Below are 18,865 nucleotides of genomic sequence, written 5' to 3'. Positions count from 1 at the left end.
CAACTCAGGAGACCTATAGTTATGAAGCAAATCAGGCATAAGAAGAATTAGCAAATATTGCCCAGAATACTATTGACATGTTTGAATGTAAATCCAGTACTATGAGATCTATTTTCAAGAATTTTATAGAGGGCTACTGAAGATATTGTGTAGGAGATGCTTGGAACAGTGCCTTATAGACATGAAGCAATAAATAAGTGATAACTATTATTATTTATGAAAATGATAGGAAAGTGTGTGGGCAGTCAATACATTTTAACTTTCTTCTTTTATTCGGACAGTCTGAATTGGAATGACTGACATGGGCATTTGAATACAAAGGATACTAGATAGGTAAAAGGAAGAGAGAAGTTAACAACAAAGGGAAGATGTTGAGGAAAAAATATAAAACATTATTAATTGGCCATATATAGTAGTAATTAAGGTCAATGTTCTTATTCATATGTGGGAGCTAAAAAAAATGATTTCATAGAGGCAGTGAATAGAATGGTGATTACCAGAGGCTGGAAAGGGTAATGGGGATGGGGAGATAAAGAGGGGCTGGTAAATGGGTACAAAAATACAGTTACAAGGAATAAAATCCAATGTTCAGTATCACAATAGGGCAACTATAGTTAACAATAATTTATTGTATATTTTAAAATTACTAGAAAAGCAGATTTGGAAAGTTCCCAACATAAAGAAATAATACACGTTTGAGGTGATGAATTTCCCAATTACCCAGACTTTATCATTATACATTGTATGCTTTTATCAAAATATCACATGAAACCCATAAATATATACCTCTATTACATATACATAAGATTGAAAAAATTAAAATAAAAAAGGATTACAAATATATGCTTTTGAATTTAAACAGCTTAAATCAAACCTCTATCAGACAGTACATGTGCAACCTTAGACAAGTTAATTAACCAGAGTTTCAGACTTTCCATCTATAACGTGAAAATATTAACAGCAAGTCTCTCATAGGGTTCATATGAGGTTAAAAGTAATAATGCATATGCATTAGTCCATTCTTGCATTGCCATAAATAACTTCCAAACACTGGGTAATTTATAAAGAAAAAGAGGTTTAATTGACTCACAGTTCTGCAGGCTGTACAGAAGGCATGGCTGGGGAGGCCTCAGGAAACTTACAATCATGGCAGAAGGCAAAGGGGAAGCAGGCGCGTCCTACACGGCTGGATCAGGAGAAAGAGAGAGTGAAAGAGGAGATGCTACACACTTTTAAACAACCAGATCTTGTGAGAACTCACTCACAGCAAAGGACAAATTTACCCCCATGATCCAATCACCCTCCATCAAGCCCCTCCTCCAAAACTGAGAATCACAATTTGACATGAGCTTTGGGTAGGGACAGAAATCCAAACCATATCGGCATAGAAAGGAGGGGATGAGATGGACAATTAGAAGCAACTGTAGTCTGCAGCACTTACAGAGAGGAATGAAAGGGGGAAGTTAACTCAGCACCTTCAACTGAAATACGCAGGATCTCATACTGGGACTTATTAGGCAAACAACTTGACCCACAGAGAATGAAGAATAGCAGCATGGGGTGACAGCCCACCCAGGACAGCATGGTGCCAAAGGAACCCCCACCCCCAGCCAAGGGAAGCGGTGAGTAATTGTGCAAACCCACTGGGGAAAACATTCTTCTCCCACAGATCTTTGCAACTCTTGGACCAGGAGATCCCCTCATGAACGCATGCATTAAGGGCATTGGGTCTGATACACAGAGCTCTGTGAACTCTTGGCAGAGCAGCCACTCAAGCACACAGAGACTCAAGAGTTTTACATATTCTGGCCCCAGGATCCCTGGCAAGGTGAGACATCCATCCATACAGACTCCTAGGAAGGGGGTTGAATCTAGGGAGCCAAGCAGCATCATTTTGTGGGCTCCACTTCCACAGCACCTCACAAGTTAAGACTCACTGACTTGGAATTCCAGCCAGCCAAAGACAACAGGCTGCAGTCTGTCTGAGATGGGACCAAGTTCTCAGGGGGAAGGGTGGCCACCATCTCTGTAGTTCAATTGACTCAATTGTTCCAGCCTGCTAGCTTTGGGGAGTCCAAATGGTCTGGAAAAGGAAGGGCCTCCCACAGTGCAGCACAGTTGCTTTGCCAAATCGTGGCCAGACTGCTTAAGTGGGACCCCAATCCATTCCTCCTCACTGGGCAGGACCTCCCTGTGGGGGCTTTAGCCACTCCAGCCAGGGTTATACAGACAGCTCTGATCTCTTCCTTGGACTGAGCTCCTGAGGAGAGGGACAGCCACCATCTCTGTCATTCAATTGAATCACCCATTCCAGCCTGCCAACTTTGGAGAGGCCAGATGGTCCAGATGAGGAAGGGTTCCCCCAGTACAGCACACCTGCTCTAACAAAAAGCAGCCAGACTGCTTCTTTAAGTGAGTCCCTTATGTTGTTCCTCCTGACAGGGTGTGACCGTCCAACAGGGGTCTCCAGCAACCTACAGGGATGTTTGGGCCAGGAACAGGTCAGTAACCCTCTGGACAGAGCTTGCAGAGGAAGGATCAGGCTGCCATCTTTTCAGTTTTACAGCCTTTACTGGTGATACCTCCAGGTGAGGGGAAAACTGAGGCAACTAGAGTATGGAGCAGACCCCCAGCAAACTACAGCAGCCCTATAGAAGAGTGGCCTGACTGTTAAAAGAAAAACAAACAAATGGGAAACAACAAAAACATACAAAAATAAAGACTCCACAAAAACCCCATTTAAAGGTCAGCAACCTCAAAGACCAAAGGTAGAAAAGTCCACAAAGATGAGAAAGGATAAACATAAAAACAACGAAAACTCAAAAAGCCAGAGTGACTCTTCTTTTCCAAATGACCGTAACACCTCTCCAGCAAGGCCACAGAAGTAGACTGAGGCTTAGATGGCTGAATTGACAGAAGTAGGCTTCAGAAGGTAGATAATAACAAAATTTGCTGTTCTAACCCAATGCAAAGAAGCTAAGAATCATGATAAAACAATACAGGAGCTGACAGCCAGAATACCCAGTTTAGAGAGGAACATAACCAATCTGATGGAGCTGAAAAACACAATACAAACTCACAATGCAATCAAAAGTATCAATAGCAGGATAGGCCAAGTGGAGGAAATAATCTCAGAGCCTCAACACTACCATTCTGAAATAAGACAGGCAGACAAGAATAGAGAAAATAAATGAAAAGTAATAAACAAAACCTCTGAGAAATATGAGATTACATAAAGAGACTGAACCTACAACTGATTGGGGGTACCTGAAAGAAATGAGGAGAATGGAACCAAGTTGTAAAACATACTTCAGGATATCATCCAGGAGAACTTCCTCAACCTAAGAAGACAGGCCCACTGCAAATTCAGGAACTGCAGAGAACCCCTGTAAGATGCTCCACGAGAAGATCAACCCCAAGACACATAATTTTCAAATTCTCCAAGGTTGAAATGAAAGAAAAATTGTTAAGGGTAGTCAGAGAGAAAGGCCAGGTCACCTACAAAGGGAAGGTCATCAGACTAACAGAAGATCTTTCAGTGGAAACTCGACAAGCCTGATGAGATTGGGGGCAAATACTCAACATTCCTAAAGAAAGGAATTTCAAACCTAGAATTTCATATCTGGGCAAACTAAGCTTCATAAATGAAGGAGAAATAGGATCCTGTTCAGACAAGCAAATGCTGTGGGAATTCGCCACCACCAGGCCTGCCTTGCAAGAGTTCCTGGAGGAAGCACTAAATATGGAAAGGAAAAACCATTACCAGCCACTAACAAATACACATTGAAGTACACAGACCAGTGACACTATGAAGCAACCATATAAACAAGTCTACAAAATAACCAGTTAGCATCATGATGATAGGATCAAATTCACACATAACAATACTAACCTTAAATGTAAATGGGCTAAATGCCCCAATTAAAAGACACAGAATGGCAAGCTGAATAAAGAGCCAAGGCCCAACTGTATGCTCTCTGCAAGAGACCCATCTCACATGCAAAGATACAGATAGACTCAAAATAACAGAATGGAGGAAAATTTACCAAGCAAATAGAAGACAGAAAAAAGCAGGGGTTGCACTCCTAATTTCTGACAAAATAGACTTTAAAGCAACAAATATCAAAAAAGACAAGAAGGGTATTGCATAATGGTAAAGAGTTCAATTCAAAAAGAAGAGCTAACTATTATATATATACCCAATACAGGAACACCTAAATTCATAAAGCAAGTACTTAGAGATCTGCAAAGAGACTTCAACTCCCACCTAATAATAGTGGGAGACTTTAACACCCCACTTACATTATTAGACAGATCATTGAGACAGAAAATTAACAAAGATATTTAGGGCCTGAACTAAGCTCTGGATCAAGTGGACCTGATAGATATCTACAGAACTCTGGCACTTACTCTAAAATTGATCACATAATGAGAATTAAAATACTCTTCAGCAAATGCAAAAGAACTTAAATCATAACAGTCTCTCAGACCACAGCAAAATCAAACTAGAACTCAAGATTAAGAAGTTCACCTGAAACCACACAACTACAAGGAAACTGAACTACCAGCTCTTGAATGACTCTTGGGTAAATAATAAAATTAAGGCAAAAATCAAGAAGTTCTTTGAAACTAATAGGAGCAAAGAGACAATGTAACAGAATCTCCGGGACTCTGCCAGAGCAGTATTAAAAGAAAAATTTATAGCACTAAATGCCCATATCAAAAAACTAGAAAGATCTCAGGTTTACAACCTAACATCACAACTAAAAGAAATAGAGAACCTAGAGCATCCAAACTCCAAACCTAGCAGGAAACAAGAAATAACCAAGATTAAAGCTGAACTGAAAGAGATAGAGACACAAAATCTTTCAAAATATCAATGAATCCAGGATCTGGTTTTTTGAAAAAGAAAAATATATATGTATACTGCTAGCTAGACAAAGGAAAAAAGAGAGACGAACCAAATAAACAGAATCAGAAATGATAATGGAGACATCACCACTGTTCCCAGAGATATACAAATAATCATCAGAGAATGATATAAACGCCTCTATGCACATAAACTAGAATATCTAGAAGAAATGGATAAATTCCTGGACATATACACCCTCCCAAGACTGAACCAGGAAGAAATTGAATCTCTGAAAATACCAATAATGAGTTGTAAAATTGAGGTAGTAATAAATAGCATACCAACCAAAAAGGGCTCAGGACCAGATGGATTAACAGCTGAATTCTACCAGAGGTACAAAGGAGAGCTGGTACCAGTTCACTAAAACTACTCCAAAAATTGGAATAGGAGGGTCTCCTCCTTAACTAATTCTATGAGGCCAGCATCATCTTGATACCAAAACCTGGCAGAGATACAACAAAGAAAAAAAACTTCAGGCCATTATCCTTGATGAACCTTGATGCAAAAATCCTCAACAAAATACGGGCAAACTGAATCCAGCAGCACATCAGAAAGCTTATCCATCACAATCAAGTTGGCTTTATCCCCAGGATGCAAGGTTGGTTCAACAAATGCAAATCAATAAATGTCATTTATCACATAAAGAGAACTAAAGACAAAAACCATGTGATTATCTCAATAGATGCAGAAAAGGCCTTTGATAAAATTCAATATCCTTTCATGTTAAAATATTTCAATAAACTAGGTATTGAAGGGAAATATCTCATGTATGAAAAACTGACAGCCAATATCACACTGAATGGGCAAAAACTAGAAGCATTCCTTTTTGTAAACTGGCACAAGACATGATGTCCTCTCTCATTACTCCTATTCAACACAGTATTGGAAGTTCTGGCCATGTCAATCAGGCAAAAGAAAGAAGTAAAAGGTACTTAAATAGGAAGAGAGGAAGTTAAATTGTCTCTGTAGATGACATGATCCTATATGTGGAAAACCTCATCAACTCAGCACGAAAGCTTAAGCTGATAAGCATCTTCAGCAAAATCTCAGGATACAAAATCAATGTGCAAAAATCTCTAGCATTCCTATACACCAACAACAGGCAAGCAGAGAACCAAATCATGAATGAACTCTCATTCACAATTGCTACAAAAAAGAATAAAATACCTAGGAATGCAGCTAACAAGCAAAGTGAAGGACCTCTTCAGGAAGAACTACACACCACTGCTCAAAGAAATCAGAGGACACAAAAGGAAAAACATTCCATGCTCATGGTTAGGAAGAATCAATATTGTGAAAATGGCCGTACTGCCCAAAGTGATTTATCGATTCAATGCTATTCCCATAAAAGTACCATTGACATTCTTCACATAATTAGAAAAAAACTATTTTAAAATTCATATAGAACCAAATAGAGCCGTAGTAGCCAAGACAATTCTAAGCAAAAAGAACAAAGCTGGAGGCATCATGCTACCTGACTTCAAACTATACTTCAAGGCTACAGTAACCAAAACAGCATGGTACTGGTACAAAAATGGACGAATAGTCCAATGGAACAGAATAGAGAACTCAGAAGTAAGACTGTACACCTACAACCATCTGGTCTTTGACAAACCTGACAAAAAGAAGCAATAGGGAAAGGATTCCTTATTTAATAAATGGTGCTCGGAGAACTGGCTAGCCACATGCAGAAAATTGAATCTGGCCCCTTCCTTACATAATATACAAAAATTAACTCAAGATGGATTAAAGACTTAAATATAAAACCCAAAACTATAAAAACCCTGGAAGAAAATCTAGGCAATACCATTCAGGACATAGATACAGGCAAATATTTCACGACAAAACCATCGAAAGCAATAGCAACAAAAGCAAAAATAGACAAACTGGATCTAATTAAACTAAACAACTTCTGCACAGCAAAAGACACTATCATCAGAGTGAAGAGACAGCCTACAAAATGGGAGAAAAGTTTTTCAATCTATCCATCTGACAAAGGTCTAATATCCAGATTCTCCAAGGAACTTAAATTTATAAGTAAAAAAAAAAAACAAAAAAAAAAAACAATTAAAAAGTGAGAAAAGGACATGGACACTTCTCAAAAGAAGACATACATTTGGCCACAAACATATTTTAAAAACCTCAACATCACTGATTATTAGAAAAATGCAAATCAGAACCACAATGAGATACCACCTCATGCCAGTCAGAATGGCTATTATTAAAAAGTCAAAAAAACAACAGACACTGACAGGGTTGCAGAGAAAAAGGAATGCTTTTACATTGTTGGTGGGAATGTAAATTATTTCAACCATTGTGGAAGACAGTGTGGCAATTCCTCAAAGACCTAGAGGCAAAAATACAATTTGACCCAGCACTCCCATTAATGGGTATATACCCAAATAAATATAAATCATTATATTATAATGATAAATCCACATATATGTTTGCTGCAGCACTATTCACAATAGCAAAGACATGAAATCAACCTAAATGTCCATCAATAATAGACTGGATTATAAAAAATGGTACATATACACCATGGAATACTATACAGCTGTAAAAAGGAATGAGATGATGTCCATTTCAGGGACATGGATGGAGTTGGAAGCTATCCTGTGTTAGCAAACTAACACAGGAACAGAAAACCAAACACCACATGTTCTCACTTATAAGCAGGAGCTGAATGATGCGAACACATGGACACATGGGAGGGAAAGACACCCGTTGGGGTCGGCTGGAGGGGTTAAGGTCAGGGGAGGGAGAGCATCAGGAAGAATAGCTAATGGATACCTGGCTATTCTGTGATAGGATATTCTGTAATGGGATGATCTGTGCAGCAACCACCATGGCACACGTTGACCTATGTAACAAACCTGCGCACCCTGCACATGTACCTCAGAACTTAAAATAAAACTTGAAGAAAAAGGGCTGGCTGCAGTGGCTCACACCTGTAATCCCAGCACTTTGGGAGGCTGAGGCGGGTGGATCACGTGGTCAAGAGATCGAGACCATCCTGGCTAACATGGTGAAACCCCATCTCTACTAAAAATACAAAAATTAGCCGGGTGTGGTGGCGCACCTGCAGTCCCAGCTACTCAGGAGGCTGAGGCAGGAGAATCTCTTGAACCCAGGGGGCAGAGGTTGCAATGAGCCACGATGGTGCCAATGCACTCCAGCCTGGTCACAGAATGAGACTCTCTAAAAAAAAAAAAGTTGAAGGGAAAAAAAAGAAAGAAACTTTCTAGTTTAACCACAAAAAACAAAAACAACAGAAAAACATATTTAGTTCAGTGTCTGACAGAACGTAGGTGCTTAATAAATATTACTAAGTTTATTGTTGTTATTTAGTGAGGAATTAAGAAGGACAAGTAAATAAGAATGAGAAGAAAGGAAGTACCAGTTTTAAAAAAAAAAGCAATTACAAAATGAAAAAGATATAGATTTTTCATAGTAAGAGAAAATCAATGGCCACAGAAAATGTCAAATACAAAGAATACAGAGAACAAGTCATTATGCTTGATAAGTCATCAGAAAGTTACAGGAGGTTTCCATGAAAGGTTCAGTGTTCAGTTTGGAGCTACAGAGTAAGGGATTAAGGAATGGGGTGGTAGTAGGAAGCAGATTCACAGGATGTAGATGATTGTTTGAGATTATAACCAAAAGCAAGAGGAAAATATATGAGAAAACCTGATAAGGAAATTTTTTGTTTATGTTTTTGTATTAGATTGGTGCAAAAGTAATTGTGGTTTTTTACCATTAATATAAAGGAGACCTGAGCATATTGTAATTGAGATAGAAGAGGTCTCAGTAGAGTTTCTGGGAAGAGAAAGGGGACGATAATGGAGGTGCAATGGCAGAAAAATAGAGATTAACCTTTATTAGGAGGGAGTAAGACACCTCTTTTTTTAAAATAGAGCATAATGGGAGAGAAAAAAACATTTTAAAAAGATGAGAGAGTTTGCTGTCAGCTGTAAGCTGAAACCATGATGCTCATATTTCGTACTAGCCTTCTCAGTATATTAAAATGTTTGGCCAATATTTGAGCACAAGGGATATGGTGTGTTCAAAGAATATAGAAAAGTCTTGGTAAAATTACTTATTTATTTGTGTGTGTTCTTATTCCAGAGAAGATTAGGAAAGTTCACAAGATGCATAAAATTCACCAAAATAGTAAATTAGAAATATGTATTATAAAGAAGTGGCTAGGATAGAGGTATAAATAAATCTAGAAATGAGGCTAGAACACAAAAATTTGAGTCACAGTTTGACTCTAACCTTATACTATAGTAGAAAAGTAGACGAGAAAATAGGATAAGCTCATGAGTCATAGCGTCTGTAGAGAGCAAACTATGTTTTCCAAGTTGCTTCCAAGGAGGACACTGCAACCTAACAAACGAAATTCTCATTTACATCTACTGGTAAACACAGCTTTGAATTGTATAGTGCTATTTCTTATACTGTAACGCTAATGGAATTATACTAAATCACAATTTAACAAAACTAGTCCTGTGGGGAACCAATACAATAGTCCTCATCTATATAAATATTTGATGAGTTAAATAAAGGCATAGGAATTACAGTATCTAGAGAAATAGACTATATAATCTTCAGGCAATCCTTCCTAAATGTTATTTTCTCTTAACCCAACTTTTGACATTAGGCGGTACCAAGTCTGATATTATGTACCCTGACAAGAACTAGAGTTCAGGTCATCTATATTGGCAGCTAAATATGATATGGCAAGCTTGTCTGTGAACCAAAACTGATATAGTATTATCAAACCTGAGGAGGCTGACAAAGGCGTATTCTGGTACATAAAACCACCATGACACTCTCAGGGTCAAATGGAGGAAGCACCTGCTGGCAGCATCAAGATTTTCCTGGGTTATTAAATTTGAGTCAGCATAGTTCTTAGGTCTTAGGTAGATGATAAATGACTTTTTACAACCTAGTCATTACTTATGTCAGTTGTTTATACACACTTTAAAAATGTAACACTTTAGATTATTTGAACATTAGTTCATAGAATAAAAAAATAGTGTATTTCTCATTCCCTTGATTTTACAAATAAGTAAATCAATATTTTTTTGCTTTGTTTTTTCTTATGTAGTTTTCTTCACCCCCATTTTCCTCTGTTTCTCTTTTCCTTTTGATCAAAAGGCATTTATTAAATATCCATGTCAATGTGGCTCCTTGCCAAGCCCTATAGAAACAGTTCTTAGCTTTCAGGCCGGGCACGGTGACTCACACCTGTAATCCCAGAACTTTGGGAGGCCGAGGCGGGCGGATCACCAGGTCAGGAGATCGACACCATCCTGGCTAACATGGTGAAACCCCTTCTCTACTAAAAATAAATTAGCTGGGCGTGGTGGCGGACGCCTGTAGTCCCAGCTACGCAGGAGGCTGAGGCAGGAGAATGGCGTGAACCCAGGAAGCGGAGCTTGCAGTGAGCCGAGATAGCACCACTGCACTCTAGCCTAGGTGACAGAGCGAGACTCCATCTCAAAAAAAAAAAAGAAAGAAAGAAAGAAAGAAAGAAACAGTTCTTAGCTTTCAGAGCTTGCATTGTGAGGCAGATGATGACTCTGTCAATAGACAAATATAAGGCGTATTGACAACATAAGGAAAATGTTAAACACCACAATGTGGTTTTTTGTTTGTTTGTTTTTAAGTACAGTCGGGCAGTCCTTTCATGGGAACTATTCTTTCTGAAACCCACAACTTTTCTTCCTTTTACATTTTTAATGCTTTCCCATTCAGTGTTGCAAAATCTCCATAATGTGTGCTCTGCGTGACATGTCTTCTAGATATTTCAATCAGTTCAATCAACACATCTTATAAGCAGAATTATTTTTGTGAAATACTTGCACATTAATAAACCCTTAATTCTGCTGAATTAAGGCAAAGGCTGTTGCTCCTTCTCCAGGCACAGCTCCATCACCTGAACCAAACGGTTTATTCTATTTATGTCTAGGTACAAAAATCTTACTTAACAGTTCTTGGGGGCTTAAGAAATCAAAGCAGCCAAGCGCGGTGGCTCACGCCTGTAATCCTAGCATTTTGGGAGGCTTAGGCGGGCAGATTGCCTGAGGTCAGGAGTTCGAGACCAGCCTGGCCAACATGGTGAAACCCCGTTTCTACAAAAAATACAAAAATTAGCTGGGCGTGGCACATACCTGTAATCCCAGCTACTCGGGAGGCTGAGGCAGGAGAATCGCTTGAATCTGGGAGACAGATGTTGCAGTGAGCAGAGATCGCACCACTGCCCTCTAGCCTGGGCTACAGAACAAGACCCTGCATCGAAAAAAAAAAAAAAAGAAAGAAAGAAAGAAAGAAATCAAGGCAGTTTCATAACAGAAATACTGGATACGCTTATGCTTTGGTTTAGGCTGTACAATAGATACCTGTATATGATCCTCATGAATGGCAGTTGCTGGCTGCTTCTTGCATTCAAACCAATCCATCTGCAATTGTATGTTTTCTGTCCATTTGGAAAAAACGTGACTGCCAAATTCTCAAGTATTTACCTTGCAGGGAGTTGTGGACATGGGAAATAACATGTATAACAATTTGTCTCTGAAATGACAAAAGGAAGCCAACAAATAAACAGCAGGTTATTTTTCTACATGAATAGCCCAATGTTCACAGTGTAGATCAAAACGTGTTTGGTAGTAAAGTCTGAATTTACAAGGAATCATTGAATTGGTCCTAACAATTCATTAGGAATCTGAGTGTCAATGTCTAGAAGTATACTATGAAAATATTTCTTCTCTTACTATTTACCTAATAAGAGAATTAACATACATGAGGACAAAATGCAAACAACATGTGTTTAAGTTTTGAGTTAAAGTATCATGAATAGAAATTATAGTGAAGTTTATTATTTTTTACATTATTGTTCTGCTCTTCTCCCAAGGAAGAGTCATAGTACATTAAAATAAGAATTATATGGTAAAATATTCACTATTTCACAATATATAGTCATACTATCATTAGAATTTTATCAGTTGCAAGTGATAAAAATCCATTGCAGGCCAGGCGCGGTGGCTCACGCCTGTAATCCCAGCACTTTGGGAGGCTGAGGCGGGTGGATCATGAGGTTAGGAGATCAAGACCATCCTGACTAATACGGTGAAACCCTGTCTCTACTAAAAATATATATTTAAAAAAATTAGCCAGGCGTGGTGATGGGCGCCTGTAGTCCCAGCTGCTCGGGAGGCTGAGGCAGGAGAATGGCGTGAACCCAGAGGGTGGAGCTTGCAGTGAGCCTGGGCGACAGAGCAAGACCCTGTCTCAAAAAAAAAATCCATTGCAAATTGGTTGAAGCAAATCAATTAATGAATCTAATCTTTATCTATCAACTAGCTTTCATCTACCTATTTTGAGAAAACTGTACAGTATAGCTTCTGTGGTTATATCCTAACCCAAAACCTTCTGCACTATGAGTGGGACCAGAGCTGCTGCCAGAAGAGTGGGGCTATAAATAAGTGTTCACTATATTGATACAATTCGAGCAACTGAAAGAAGTATCCGTATTCCCACTAGTTTACAATAGCATAGAACAAAGAAAAATGTAACAGCAACTATGTTAGGAGCAATGCAGATCTCTGCTCACGGGTTAACACATATTTATTCTTATTGTCCCTAATCCCAGAAGGGAATTGCATTCCAGAAGAATTCTCAAATAACTAGAGAATATCTGTATTTGACTCTAATTAAAATTTAACCTTTTAGATAAGTTCTATTAAAACATAAAATTTATTCTATAATCCCTAGAGATGCAGCATGTATAGTATATTATTAATAAGACTAAAGGAGATTTATGGAAAATGTCTGAATAATCAGCCAAGACTTTAACATAAATGTATGCAAATTTGCCAAACATTGATGTAAAATCTTGAGAAGTATCCTCAGGAATTTTTCTTTTTATTATGTTAATGGCCAAGATCAATTGAAACATGAAATATATGGAAATATATGGACTTTTATTTAATGTAAGTGCTGCAAATTTTCCAAGGCAAAATACATAAGAGAAGCCATTCAGATTTGGATTTAATATGTAAGCTTGGAGAAATTTGGTTAGACTGAGTCTTTTTCAAGGGAGGGGCTTATCAAAAAATATTACAAACCCTAAACTAGTTAGAGAAGTTCAGGCTTTGGGTCTTATTAAGGTGGCCGTATTCCAGTTTTCCCAGGATGGAAACAGCTTATACCTATTGTCCCGGTAACTCATCCTATCTTGTTTAACATTGTCGCAGTGTTTTGGGGGGATTTTATAACCAAATGTTATTAATAGCTGCAATACACTAAGTACAATATCAGATTGTTTGATGCTTCCCCAAGTCCCCCTCCCAATTGTTGCTTGTTGTTTTTGCCAATGGTTTCTATTACTGTGAGACTTGCATGTGTAAACAGCATTCTCTAACATATAATTGGAATGAAACACAGCCAGTGGTAATCCATTTCTTTTTCCGATCCTTTTCAGATAAAACATGATTAACGGATCCCTGTTAAAAAAAAGTTTACAGTGTTCTCTATTAAAAGGAAGAGTCCTCCAACACAGGAGGGTGGGAACACTTTCTTCTTCCATTCTTCTACTTTGCTGCCATTGGTGGCCACTTGGTGCAACAGCTTGTTGTACCTTGACCCATACAATGCCCTGCTAGGTACAAGAAGCCTCTTGGTCCCCATTGACCCAAATATGTGGGAATATGTATGGGAAATGGAGGCTGAGCAGCTTTGCCATAAGAAAATAGAGACTAGTACTGATGTACCAGCATTTCCTGGATCTCAGCCTATTTATTTCACTTTTTTGCTGTGTACTTCTTTGGCAGAAATGGGCTCACAGAAACAAAATATATGTTTAATAAAAAATTAATTTGTTTCCTACTGTTTATCTCATTTTCAAAAGAAATATGAAGACAAAAGTATAACTTGCACAAAATGTTTGTTAAAACCTGCTGTAAGCTACAAGGGTTAGGACCACAGGAAAACCAGGAAACATAAATCTGCTGCAGCAGGGTCAACATCTGCTTCAGAAATTAGTAGCTATTTTTAAAAAGCTGTGCTCATTGATGATAATTTAATAAAAGAATCTGCAAAAGGTTTATTGACATATTCTGAAGGATGACTTTTCATTGGGATCAAATGACTATTCTTCTAAATTAAGTTCACTTATTTTTAAAATTATGCTATTGTTTACATAAAATAAAATTTATGTGGAAGTACAATTTTCAACTTCATTTATTTTTGTCCCAAATGTTTTTATGCACATAGAAAAAGTGAAATAAGTGATAGCTGTTATTGTGTTGGCTACATTAGAAGATGAAAACTTTCATGAGCAATTAGATAATGTTGAGTTTCATATGTATCATCAGAAGCTTCAAAGAACAATATAAATTCATTCTAGTAATAGTTTATTTTTTCCCTTTCCAACTCAGAAAAGATATAAAACTTTTGAATGTTCTTTTCATTTAAGGTGATATGTCTGACATTACTGTAAATCCTTTTAGAAATTCATTTAAAAATTCATCACTGAAAATAAAAATATGTGAAGAAAATACACATTTCAAGTTCAGTAGAATATAGCATAGGTGCATATTGTCTATACTAATTTAAGAAACCTATGAAACATTGATGTACTTGAAATTGATTTTGGTGCAAGTATTTAAATGAGCTATGATATTCCACCAATCACAACAAGCTGCGGTTGTCAAAATTTACAAATAATTTTAACTTTACTTGTGTTTTGTTAAAAAATTTTTAAATCTAAATTGTACGTCTAATCTCTACCAATTAATATACTTGTAGATGTGTTGTCAGTGGGGACTTTGTCACTGCTTGTTGAGGCTTAAAGAACTATTCTCCCATAGGGAGGCTTTGTGTGTGTGTGTGTGTGTGTGTGTGTGTGTGTGTTGTCTTTTCCAGTTAATGTGCTTAGGGTTTGCGGCAGGAGAATCTAGGACCAAGCCACATCAGTTCTCTCCTTAATCCACTCCATCTGCCTACTCTTCCAGTTGTGCTACCATAGTGCTCAGTGCATTTCTAAGAGCAACAAAAGTGAATAAATCTCACATGAGTTTTTAAAAAATAAATACATAAATTAAAATATTTTGCATCAAAATGTTCCACAAATGAAACACTAAAAACTTCTGTTTTGAAACATTAGTGTATCTTAGTTATTGAAACTAGTATTGCAAACTGGAAGATACTGAAATCTACTCCTGTAAAAGCAAAGGAGGGGCTGGGAGTGATAACTCATTCCTGTAATCCCAGCACTTCGGGAGGCTGAGGCAGCTGGATCACCTTAGGTCAGAAGTTTGAGACTAGCTGGGCCAACATGGTGAAACCCCGTCTCTACTAAAATAAAAATTAAAAAAATTAACTGGGCATGGTGGTGGGTGCCTGTAATCCCAGCTACTGGGGAGGCTGAGGTGGGAGAATTGCTTGAACCCAGGAGGGAGAGGTTGCAGTGAGCCAAGATCTCTCCATTGCACTCCAGCCTGGGCAGCAAGAGCAAAACTCCATCACAAAAAAATAAAAAAATAAAAAAAGCAAAGGAGGAAACATGAATTAAATTTTAAATTATGATTATGCTAGTGCAAGTAGAGTTTAAAACTTAATTCTGAAAGTCTACAATATTATTTGGAATGTCTTCACATGTGGGAGAAATCTTTTGATAGGGCATATACATATATGTATATGTATATATGTTTTCTTTTGAAATTGAGACTTTTATTAAACCCTGTTTTTTAAACTCCCATCATTTTTGTACCATGTCACAGCTCTGGCTATAATTTGCTCAATTAAATTATAATTTACAATTATTCATGCAATATTTTAAATCCACTATTTTCAACTTGAATACATTTTTTATTTAACTGTTTTTTAATTTCAACTTTTAGATACAGGGGTACATATGCAGGTTTGTTACAGGGTATATTGCACCCAGGTAGTGAGCATAGTACTCAAGAGGTAGCTTTTCAACCCAGGGCTCCCTCCCTCTCTCCCCACTGTGGTAGTCCACAGTGTCTATTATTCCCATATTTATGTCCATGTTTGCTCAGTTTTTAGCTCCCACTTGTAAGTGAGAACATATAGTATTTGCTTTTCTGCTCCTGCATTAATTCATTCAGGATTATGGCCTCCAGCTCTATTCATTGCTGCAAAGGATAAGATTTTATTCTTTTTCATAGCTGTGTAGTATTCCATGATATATATATGTATATATACCACAGTCTCTTCATCCAAACCACCACTGATGGAGTCCTAGGCGGATTCCATGTCTTTGCTACTGCAAATAGTGCTGTGATGAACATTTGAGTGGATGTGTCTTTTTGATATAATGATCTATTTTCCTTTGGGAATATACTCAGTAATGAGATTGCTGGGCCAAATGGTAACTCTATTTTAAGTTCTTTGAAAAATCACCAAGCTGCTTCCCCCAGTTGCTAAATTAATTTACCTCCTCACCAGCAGTGTATAAGCATTCCCTTTTCTCTGCAGCCTCACCAGCATCTGCTATTTTTTGACTTTTTAAGTGGTGTGAAATGGTATCTCATTGTGGTTTTGATTTGCATTTCTCTGATGATTAGCGGTGACGAGCATTTTTTCAAATGTTTGTTGGCTACTTCTAAGTCTTTCAAGAAGTGTCTGTTCATGTCCTTTGCCTACTTTTTAATGGGGTTATTTTTTGCTTGTTAATTTGTTTAAGTTTCTTATAGATTCTGGATATTACACCTTTACTGGCCACATAGTTTGCTAATATTTTCTCCCAATCTGTAGGTTTTCTCCTTACTTTATTGATCATTTCTTTTGCTGTGCAAAAGCTCTTTAGTTTAATTAGGTTCCACTTGTCAATTTTTGTTTTTGTTACCATTGATTTTGGAAACTTAGCAAAAAACTCTTTGCCAAGGCCAATGTCAAGAAGGGTAATTTCTAGGTTTTCTTCTAGGATTTTGAGATCTTACATTTAAATCTTTAATCTATCTATCTTGAGTTAATTTTTGTATATAGTGAAAGGTAAAGGTCTAGTTTCATTCTTCTGCATATGACTAGCCAGTTATCCCAGCACTGTTTATTGAATAGAGAGTTTTTTCCCTGTTGTTTTTATTAACTTTGTCAAAGATCAGATGTATGGCTTTATTTCTAAGTTTTCTATTCTGTTTCATCGGTCTGTGTCCTTTTTTTGTACCAGTACCATGCTGTTTTGGTTACTTAGCCTTATAGTGTAATTTGAAGTTTGGTAGTGTGATGTCTCTGGGCTTTGTTCTTTTTACTTAGGCTTGCCACTGCTATTTGGGGTCTTTTTTGTTTCCACATGAGTTTTAGAGTCGTTTTTTCTAATTCTGTGAAGAATGACATTGGTAGATTGATAAGACTAGTGTCGAATCTTTAAATTGCTTTGGGCAGTATGACAATTTTAACGATACTGATTCTTCCAGTTATGAACATGGAATATATTTCCATTTATTTGTTTAGCAGTTTTAGCAGTGTTTAGCATTTATCTGTTTTAGCAGTGTTTTGGTTAGATGTATTCGAAGGTATTTCATTTTCTTTGTGGCTATTGTAAACGGAATCGTGTTTTTGATTTGACTCTCAGCCTGGACATTATGTGCATAAATGTGCATTCTAGAAATACTATTGATTATTGTACATTAATTTTGTGCCCTGAAACCTCGCTAGAATCGTTTATCAAACTGGAAAAAGACAAAGATGCCCCTTCTTACTACTCCTATTCATCATAGTACTGGAAGTCCTGTCTAGAACAATCAAGCAAGAGAAAGAAATAAAAGACACTCAATAGCAAAATAAGAAGTAACACTATCTTTCTTCGCTGACAATATGATTCTATTCTTAGAACACTATGAAAGACTCTGCCAAAAGGCTACTAGAATTGATAAACAATCTTAAATAAGTTTATTTTAAAAGAGAAATTTATTTCATCATCATAAATGGAGCTGTATACTTTTTGCCATAATGAATTACAAATAGCCTGTAACTATTAAAAAGTAAATCACATCAATTTTTCTCTGAAACTCTTCAAGAATAAAAAACATTTTAATTGAATAAATGTATACTGTTGTTAAAATGAAACAAAATTGATGAAGTCTACCATTTTGCTTCATTTAAATTTAGGAAAAAAGTCATCATAAGTTGAAACTTATGTGCATATTCTTATGAAACGTTAAAGCAAGATATTTTGAAAAGAGGCAAAGAGCCTTTTGAAAAAAAGTGTAAACTAAAATACTTTATATTTCAGTATAAATGCTATAAAGTAATGAGAATATATTTCATTTTACAGAATTTATTTGCTTTTACCAGGTACCTCAGTGTGTCCGGAATTGGTGGGTTCTTGCTCTCACTGACTTCAGGAATGAAGCCGCGGACCCTCGCGGTGAGTGTTACAGCTCTTAAGGCGGCGTGTCTGGAGTTTGTTCCTTCTGATGTTCAGATGTGTTCGGAGTTTCTTCCTTCTGGTGGGTTCGTGGTCTCGCTGGCTTCAGGAGTAAAGCTGCAGACCTTCGAGGTGAGTGTTACAGCTCATAAAAGCAGTGCGGACCCAAAGAGCGAGCAGCAGCAGGATTTATTGCAAAGAGCAAAAGAACAAAGCTTCCACAGTGTAGAAGTGAACCCGAGCAGGTTGCCACTGCTGGCTTGGCAGCCTGCTTTTATTCTCTTATCTGGCCCCACCCACATCCTGCTGATTGGTAGAGCCGAGTGGTCTGTTTTGACAGGGGCTGATTGGTAGGTTTACAATCCCTGAGCTAGACACAAAGGTTCTCCACCTCCCCACCAGATTAGCTAGATACAGAGTGTGGACACAAAGGTTCTCCAAGTCCCCACCAGAGTAGCTAGATACAGAGTGTTGATTGGTGCATTCACAAACCCTGAGCTAGATACAGGGTGCTGATTGGTGTGTTTACAAACCTTGAGCTAGATGCAGAGTGC

The 18,865-nt window shown here is 37.5% G+C and overlaps 1 long non-coding RNA gene across 1 annotated transcript in view; it reads right to left on the bottom strand.

Moving 5' to 3' along the window:
• Positions 1-18,554, bottom strand: part of LOC134808227 (uncharacterized) — a 39,055-nt gene extending 20,501 nt beyond the window's left edge. The window contains exons 1-3 of the long non-coding RNA XR_010150766.1: positions 18,243-18,554; positions 11,320-11,491; positions 1,091-1,186 (exon numbers count right to left, since the gene is read on the bottom strand). This is a non-coding gene — a long non-coding RNA (uncharacterized LOC134808227). The remainder of the gene's footprint in view (positions 1-1,090; positions 1,187-11,319; positions 11,492-18,242) is intronic.
• Positions 18,555-18,865: the final 311 nt, after the last annotated feature.

Source organism: Pan troglodytes, chromosome 14, assembly GCF_028858775.2.
Source record: "Pan troglodytes isolate AG18354 chromosome 14, NHGRI_mPanTro3-v2.0_pri, whole genome shotgun sequence".
NCBI lineage: Eukaryota > Metazoa > Chordata > Mammalia > Primates > Hominidae > Pan > Pan troglodytes.
This window is presented reverse-complemented; position numbering and strand designations above follow the sequence as displayed.